A 9,677-nucleotide genomic window follows, 5' to 3' on the forward strand; every position below is an offset into this window, starting at 1 on the left:
ATGGGTCTGTTTTCAATAATAGAGGGAAACAAAAGATGGCATTGCTTCTGAATTTCTTGATCTCAGCCAGAAAAGAACAGACCTTCTACTGAATGATTCACTCCAGCTGCTGTGCACTAACGAACATAGCCTTTCTTGCCTTCCCACTGATCATGTCTGCACTACTTCATGTGCAGATCTACACAATGCTCTTCCTATCCCATTCTCATCTGAAGCTACAGTGGCTTTGTTGATGATGTGAATAGGGTCATGGGCCTTCCAAGCTTAAACTCTATCAAAGTTTGAGTTTTTATTGCTCCTGTGAAATGCCATGACCAAAAAGCAAGTTGGAGAGGACAGGACTTTTTGGGTTAGATTTCTTCATTGCAATCCACCATTAAAGGGAACGAGGACAGGAATCAAGCAGAGCAGAAACCTGTAAGCAGGAGTTGATTCAGAGGCCATCGAGGGGTGCTGCTTACCGGCTTACTCACCATGGCTTGCTCATCCTACTTTCTTATAGAACCCAGGACTAACAGCCTATGAATGGCACCAGCCACAATGGGCAGTGCCCTCCCCCATAAATTACTAATTAAGAAAATGCTCTGCAGCCTGATCTTATGGAGGCCTTTTCTCAATTGAGTTTTCTTCCACTCAGATGACTTTAGCTTGTGTCGAGTTGACATAAAATTATCCAGCATAGACTCTTCCAAGGTCTTTATGAATAAGCTCTCTACAAACCATTTCTCTCTCTACACATTTTCCCCCTTTATTTCTGCCTCTTCTAGAAATACTGAGCTCAGTTATATAAACATTTCAGGTACTCCTCCTCCTCAGGATCCTACTCTACGTGCCAGTGGTTAGCCTCTGCTTTACTTTGTCTTGCTAATTCCCCCTCACTTGTCAGTTGCCAGTTTCTTCTTTATTATAATTTATCTATTTCTTTAGGTTTCATTCTACATTCCAACCCCACAGCACAAGGAGTTCCTACGGTGATGGTCAGAGGAAAAATTCAGGGAGTCGGGTCTCACCTTCCACTTTGCTAAGCCAGAGTCTTTCTAGTTCCTGCCACTGTGATGCAGTGGCCAGGCTAGCTGGCCGTGAACCTCTCGGTGATTTTCCTGTCCACTTCCTGTCTTGTTGCAGAGTTTCTGGATATCAGACAAGTGTCGCTGCATCCAGCTCCTTTACATGGGTTCTGGGGACTGAGCTCAGGTCATCGAGTGCTTTAACTACTGGGATATGTCTTCAGCACACAGAAATCATGTTCTTTTAAAGTATCTGTATAATATTCCCTCAAATAAACCAGCATTGTAAATAAAAGAATCCAATATGCGAGGAGAATTTGAAGTCATTTAAACAAACGCTTAAAATTTGATGATATCAAACTGGAATTCAGTAACTAAAGAAGGAAAGTCTTCGGGTACTTGAACTTAGACAACATTTTTTAAACAACACTTGGAATAAAAGAAAAATCTCAATGGAGATACAAAAATGCATATACTCAAATAAAAGGGAAAACACAGCATGTTGACAGTTGTGGCTATCTGTAAGGTTAACCAAGAGGGCAATTGATAGTACTAATCACTTGTGGTAGAACTGAGTAAGAGTCCTTTGTAAATGCTTGTCAGGTAAGATGCTTGTGACACAAGCGTGAGGGCCTGGGTTTGATTCCCAGCACCCTCATATAAACGACAGCATGGCAGTATACATTTGCAATTCCAGAGTTGGGGAGATGTAGACAGGTAGTTCCTACACACACACACACACACACACACACACACACACACACACACACCAGTAGAAATCAATAGTTAAAAGTCTATATTACTAATGACATTTAGTTTTTATGCTTTTAAAGTTTGATTTCTGCAAGCTCTCTATTTTAAGTGACAAAGTAAAACAAAGAAACAAAAATTGAGTTCTTTGGAAAATGTGAGTGTGAGAAAGACTGAAGAAAATTTTTAAGTGAGAGGGAAGAAGAGAAAGAGAGAGACAGAGGGGGGAGGGAGAGAAGAAGGGGGAGGAACGGAGGGACAGAGGGATGGAGGGATAGAGGGACAGAGGAAAGAGAAGCAATGTAGAACTATGAACAATGTGTGATATTTCTGAAATTCCTACAATCACTAAATGATTCGATACACAATAATTAAAAGCCACAAAGTTTACAGTCACAAGTTAGACAACTTAAGCAAAATCAATTATTTGAAAATTTCAAATCACCAAAATAAATAAATATAGAAACCAGTCCAATGATCCTGTAATCATCAAGTAAATTCTGAAATTCAGTTTCAAACTGAACATTTTATAGCAAGTTATAGTCATTTTGTGATGCCCTTCCTGGGGAATTCTAGCCTAGAGAAACCCAAGTACCAGTTTCTCTCAGGAGAGATGCAAACTCCTGTCAAGTCACTGTATGAAAACTTTACCATACTCAAGGTCATTGTGCAAGACTGCAAACACCATCTCTCATAAGTAAATAAGAACAATAACAGCAAATTTAATCTGAACATGCCTAAGAAGGATTATACATTACAAACTAGTATCAGTTGCCTGTCTACAAGCAAGTAAGGTTTATCTCAGTTATTTCAAAATTTTACAAAAGTACTTAGCACAGTCATAGGTTAAATAAGAAAAATCACAGAATTTTATGGATATATAGAGAAAGGCATGGTCATCAAGAAAACATTTTTTAAAATCAAACCAGGAAAGAACTTCCTCACTATGGTAAAGAGCACACCTTCCCCAACAAAATGAATCAGCACAAAACAATTATAATAAAAAGTGTGTTTCAATAAGAAAGTGAACTAATAGGTATACTGCTTAGGAAGGAAGAAATAGGCTGTTTGTAGGTGGTGGGATTGTTTACATAGAAAATCAAGAACAATAGTACACTCCTGAAACTAAAAGACAATTAGAGCAAATTGCTGTAAGTTTAGAATGCAAGGTAAAAAAGGAGTCAATTCTTTTCCTATATTCTACCAATAAATGTAGTTAAAATTTAAAAACACATTATTATGCAATCTTACAACAACAAATGTTAATAGCTACATTTAAACCTAATAAAATATGTATGGTATATGCAAATAAACTAAAATGTGCAAGGATGGGGAGCTGCCTCATACTCATCAGGCACAGGAAGGCTGGGTACTGTGGAGTTGGCTTTTTGTTTTCTTATTTGACCTTTGAATTCAGAGGAACCCATTCACAATTCCAACAAGTTCTTGTGTGGAGATTGTACTCATTTTTAAGTTTATGAGGAAAGACAGTGCACGAAATAGTCAACTCAATATTTAAAAAGAAAAAAATTCAGAAAATTGACACTCACCAACTATAAAGTTGCTAGGATCTAAACAGCAGAATATTAAAGATGCCAGAACTATATGCAGGGAACCAAACAGAGACCCTGTAAATAGACCCAATAATGTATCAACTCATCTTTGACAAAGAAGAAAAAACAGTGGAGAAAATATAGCCCTATAGCCAAAAATGCCATATAGCTGACTTCTTCATAGATGACCTTACACCTTTCACACATTTTACTCACAGTATACCATGATCTTCAATGCATAAGGCAAAAGCATGAAACTTTTCACAGAGGGACTCAGTATATACCTCAGTTAGTAGAGTGCTTCTCTACTGTCTTAGGATTTTCATGCTGTGAAGAGACACCATGTCCACGACAACTGTAATAAAGGAAAACAAATGTATGACTTGTTTACAGTTTCAGAGGTTCAGTCCATTATTATCATGATGGGGAGCATGGAAAACTACAGGAAGATGTGTTGCATAAGCTAAGAGTGCTATATCTTGCAGGCAACAGGAAGTCAACTGATACATTGTGAGGTATCCTAAGCATATGAAACCTCAAAGTCTGCCCCCAAGGTAACACTTCCTCCAGCATGCCATTTCCACTCCAATAAAGCCATACTTCCTACTAGTGCCACTCCCTATGAGATTATGAAAGCCAATTACATTCACACTGCCACACCTAGCATACTACAAAAACATAGTTTCCTTCCTAGCATTACATAAGATGGGCCCAGAGGCACATGTTCATAATTCCAGCACTTGGAAAGTGGAAGCAGAAGGAACCAAAGTTTGAGGTCATCTTCTGCTACACATGTAGCTTGAGGCCAGCTTAGGCTACAAAAGACTATTTAACACCAAAAAAGTAAAACAGAATAAATACCTCTCAATTGACAACAATACAGGTAAATTCTATGTTACCTTAGATATAATACTTCTAGATAAAAAACAAAAGAATATCTATGGAAGAAAAAATAATAAACTGGACTTTAAATCCATTTTGGGGACCCCCTTTCTGGTACAGAGAACTATTGTACTTTTCATTAAAACTTGTTTTCTTGTCCTTCAAAAAATATATATATATGTAGCTATAGTGAAACTCTGACTCAAAAATAAATAAAAGCTTAATTGTAATCTTATTCACTACAAAAGATATTTATTGTTCCTTGATGAGGCTAGAGGACATTAAAATAACAAAAATATGTACGAAGGAACTACTTAGTAAATATGGTTATTTAAATATTACAAAGTTAAGGCTGGCAGTGGTGAAGCATGCCTTTAATCCCAGCAGAGGTAGGTGGATCTAGGACAGGCTCCAAAGCTACATAGAGAAAACCTGTCTTGAAACAACAACAACAACAAAAATAAAAAATATTATAAAACACTCTGAAGTCTCAACAATAAGAAAATGAGCTACCCAGATTATAAAATGGGCTGAAAATCTGAGCAGGCATGTCATCAAAGAGGGCATTCAGATAACAAATATTCATATGAAAAACTATTGTACATTATGCAGTCAGGGAAAAAAAGCTACAGAGAGATTCCCTGCTTGTCCATTGGTTTGAACAGAGAATAGAGCAGTGACATCAGCAATGGCTGGTGAGGCTCTGGAACCACAGGGATGCTCATTTGCTGCTGCTGGCAACATGGGGTGGCCGCCCTTAACAGCTTGGAGGTCCTCACAACGAACGAGCATTCCTGTCAAACAATCTAGCAAGCATGGCTGTGGCACTTACTTAGATGAATCAGAAAACTGTGTGCCAGCCTGGCAGTGGTGGCGCACGCCTTTAATCCCAGCACTCTGGAGGCAGAGGCAGGTGGATCTCTGTGAGTTCAAGGCCAGGCTGGACCAACAGCCTCCAAAACAATACAGAGAAACCCTGTCTCATAAAACCAAAAATAAATAAATAAATAAATAAATAAATAAATAAAAGGAAACTGTGTGCCTCCAAAATGGGCAGATGAATGTTCACAGCATCTCTATAATTACCAAATGCTGAAGCAATCAAGACATTCTTCAGTGGACAAATGGACCAACTGTGCACCTTATGGACAGTTGAATTGTATTTTCTAGAAAACAAATGAGCTACCATGCCACCAAAAGGCATAGACATATATGTATCACTAATGTATGTTCCTGACTGAAGCTAATCTCAAATGCTACATACAGTTTATGATTCCAGTTATGTGATATCCCAGACGAGATAGAACTGTGGTAACAGGCAAAGGTGTATTAAGGCCGGGGGTTAGGGGAGAAGAAGAGGTCAGCAGGCAGACCACAGAATGTTTGTGGTGCCATAAAATCCTTCTTGCTTATATTACCATGGTAGATGCCTATGGAACCTCCACCCACTATGTGGAGCATGGACTTCATATGGCAATGATGCACTAATGTCCATCTGTTGTTGCTAATATGAGCATCATTAGAGAGCAGGGGGCTGATAGCTAAGAGGCTCTGCATGTGTACTGCCCCATTTTTTTTAAATTTGGAATTTAAATCTAAAAATGAAATCTGTTATCTATAAAAAGTCACTATTACACATACAATAGAATGGCCAATGTCAGTGACAGAAGCAAATGCTAGCAGAAATATACACCACTCTGGACATGTGAGAGGGTAGAGATGATCTGGGACAAAAGCTAGCTAGCAGTGTCTTCAGGAGAAAATAAACATACAGTTTCCATGTTACCCAGCAACTCCAGGCTTGCTACTCCAGTCAAGTGGGAATTTATGTGTATACAAAATTATATGCACTAATGCCTTTAATAGCGTTAGTCATAATAGTAAGACACTGGAAAGAATCCAACTGTCTTTCATTTGAATCGTTTGATAAACCTAGGCTCATTTTTATAAAGTACTGCTGACAATAAAAAGGCACACACTTTTGAAACAGAGTGCAGTTTAAACATGTTATCATTGGGTTGTGCTTGGGGAAAATGTCCATTTCAAATCTCTATACAGAGTATGACTTCTTCTATATAACTTCTGACAAATGACAAGATGGAAATAGAGATGAGGCAGATTGGTAGGTTACTGTTGGCCAAGGGCAGAGGTGAGGATTTGCAGGGAGTATGAGCTCAAAATGAGGCCTGGGGAAAGGACTGTCAATAAAGCACTTGCCAGCTGAGCCCAAAGACCTGAGTTCAGGCAGAATCCACATTTTAAAAAAAAACAGGCATGGTTGGTGAGTGCCTGTGATCCCAGCTGGGGAAGAAGAAATAGGAAGATCTCTGGCTCACTGGAAACTCAATTCCAGGACAATGAAAGATCATGTATCAACAAACAAGGTAGTCAGCACCTAAGGAACACTTGAGATTGTTGTCTGGACTCCATGTGCACATATACCAACACACACACACACACATAAGACATGAGCCAAACAAGACAACCTCTATACCAGCAAGTTGTTTCTGACTGATTACCACAGAATTCAAATTTTATTATCATCAGATGTAGATTTTATGCATGTAGTTCTTTTTAAGTGCAGCATAAATAAACAGCCTTTGAGGTATTTGCAGCCTGCTTACTTTCCTCAGCCCATGAAACTGCATCTCATCTGTTCGTCATGGATAAGATAAGCCCACGTGCAGTGAAGACTGCAGGCCACTGCTGCCTTGCAGCGCTCTGAGACAGAGAGACTTTTCTCTGTTCTACCAAGGGATTCCACTTGGAGATGTAGGCCATGGAAATCCCATTCTGTCACAGTCTTCTATCATCCTCCCCTTCTCTGGCCACACCATGTCCTAGTTTCTGCACAGGTTGGATTAGCTTGCTACAAAGAAACTTATCCATGTCCAATAAAGTCCGTAAGGCCACCTGCCTGTGGCCATGTTTTTGTGCCCCTTGGGCAACCACCAATTTAATCTATATCTCTCAGCCCACCTCCAAGGTCTCTTGTAGCCCTGATTGCCCTCAAACTCAAACTGGAGCTAAAGATGACTTCCAATCCTCAAGGCTTCACCCCCTGAGTGCTGGGTGCATACTGCCATACCCAGTCTAGACAGTGCTGGGGATGGAACCCAGGGCTTCATACATATGAGGCAGGCATTCTGCCAACTGAGCCACCGTCTTGGCTCAGGCCCCAGATTCATAAACCCCCTGCAGTATTGTCAGAATAAAAAAAAATCAGGAATCTGCTCTGGATCTTGACTGTGAAGATCGTAAAACATACAAAAGTATTAAAATTCTGTGGCCCTGAGTAAGCCCAACCCTGACTGGAGGGATCAGAGCAGGATGGGGGAATGGGGCTGCTGTATAGAACATCTGACAGTTGTGATAGGATACATTTCACAATGTTACTGAGCAAACTACACAAAGAATCCACAGGTTGTCTACTGTTTGTTTCATACAACGCACAGTTATGTCAAAATAAGAGCTGCATTTTTAAGTTGCCACAAGGAAACTGTGGAGTACTGTGTAGAGTCTATGTTAGCTTAAATTTGAGGTATATATGTTGAGAATACTACAAGGCTTTTAAGACTCTGGGCTATCTGAAGGTCTGATACAGTGCTGGGATGTCTACGCAATACATTAGGAAGAGGGGGAGGCACGTGTATATAATATCTATGGACTCTGGAAAGGCCCAGATGCAGCAGTAGACAAATCCCATCGAGCAGGCAAGAGCTGTCACTTCCATTCATTGGTGAACTCCAATATTCAAGCATTTCCCCCTTTTCCTTTCTCCATTCTCTTCATTTCTCTTCTCTTTCTTTTCTTGTCCTTTGTTGTGGTCATCATCTTTCCTCTTTCATTCTTCCCCCAGAGTTTTCTAGAACTAAATAAAGATACCCTGTTATTTTTTGAAGCAGTCTACCATCCTTTTGGCAGGCTCTGAGACAGTTATTTCTGTGGTCTTCTGTCCCTCAGCATCACACCTGGCTCCACAGAAGGTTCAAAACACCACATCCATCAAGTCAGGATTCCAGTTTTACTTCCTGAGCTGAACCCTTAAAAGTTTGCCCACCATCACTCTCTTAGTTGAGAACACTAACTATACACGCCTAAACAGAAGGATCCTTGTACTCAAGCTTGGGTGTTTGCAGGACAGACAAATAAGGAAGTCATGGTGACAGAGGGATGGCTTTCATGTACAACCATAGTAATGTCTAAAATCAAAAAGTGACTACAGCAAGTGTTATCAAAGGTGTGCCTCCGTGGGAGTGCAAAATGCTATCGCTACTTGACATTTAAGCTAGAATCTGAAACGTAAGGACTATATTCTAAGGTAAAGTAGAGAATGGACAGTCAGCAAGAAAGTAAGAGCTGTGTGGGTGGCCTAGCAGCAAATAAAGGGACCAGTGTGCATGTGGAATAGGACTAGAGTAAGAGACAAGTAGGAGACCTCACATCCAATGCTGACTCACACTCACAAGGCCAAAGAGGGAGTGCAGGAAGTGGAAGAAGAAGGATGAGAGGAAGGGAGGGAGAGAGAAGAAAGGGAGGGAGGGGAGAGAGAAGGGAGAGGAGAGAGAGACAGAGAGACAGAGAGATAGGGAGATAGGGGGAGAGGGAGAGAGAGAGGGAGAGAGGGAAGAGAGGGAGAGGGGGGAGAGAAAGCACCCAATTTGCACTAGGGACTTCCATCTCAAGGAGACCTGGGGGACTGAGTAAGTGCTGAAAACAGGAAGTTTCTGGCAGTTTAATTCTTGCCTCTTCAGTCTGTGCTCTGAGTGTCCTGGCTTTCCTGCTCCAGTGCCAGCCCTGGATCAGAACTCAGAATAAACTGTGGCTTTCAGGACCTAGACAAAGCCAGTGTGCCTACAGAGTAAGAAGCTACTGCTGAGTTGAGGCAGGAGCCAGACTAAATATGAGCTTGAAGATCAAACAAAAAAGAGTTTGTGCTTTATTTCATTTGTGGTATGAATTTACTGGCAGGGTTTAGGCAAGGGAAAGTCAGGATCTTGGAATGTTTTATATTCCAAAGTGTTCACACTAGGGCCAGGAATGGTGGTATATGCCTGCAAGTCCTGTGTCTGGGCTACCACTGGAGGGTGGTCAATTCCAGACCAGCTGAGCTATATAAGGAGACTTTGTCTTACAAAAAGGAAATAACAAAACAAACCTAACAGTAAAAGCATGAGAACAGACTTGTCACCAAAAGAGATGTGTACTTCTAAGTACGAAAGACATTCTACATTAAGTCACCAGAGATTATCCTGAGGTCAAACCATACTCACTGTAGTTAGTGTCAGTGTGAAGGGATGTTGAGTCAGAAACACATAAATGGTCTAGAGCCATAAGACCCTGTGAAATGTGTGTTACTTGTCTGACCCCTTGCAAGGCAGACATCAAAGATGAGCTCAAAGGCAACCCACAAACAAGATAATAATATGGCTTTGAGTATTGTAATCAATACAGAACTCCTATTGGGGATACTGACAAAGGGGAA

This window comes from Mesocricetus auratus, unplaced genomic scaffold, assembly GCF_017639785.1.
Source record: "Mesocricetus auratus isolate SY011 unplaced genomic scaffold, BCM_Maur_2.0 Super-Scaffold_100013, whole genome shotgun sequence".
NCBI classification, from domain to species: Eukaryota; Metazoa; Chordata; class Mammalia; order Rodentia; family Cricetidae; genus Mesocricetus; species Mesocricetus auratus.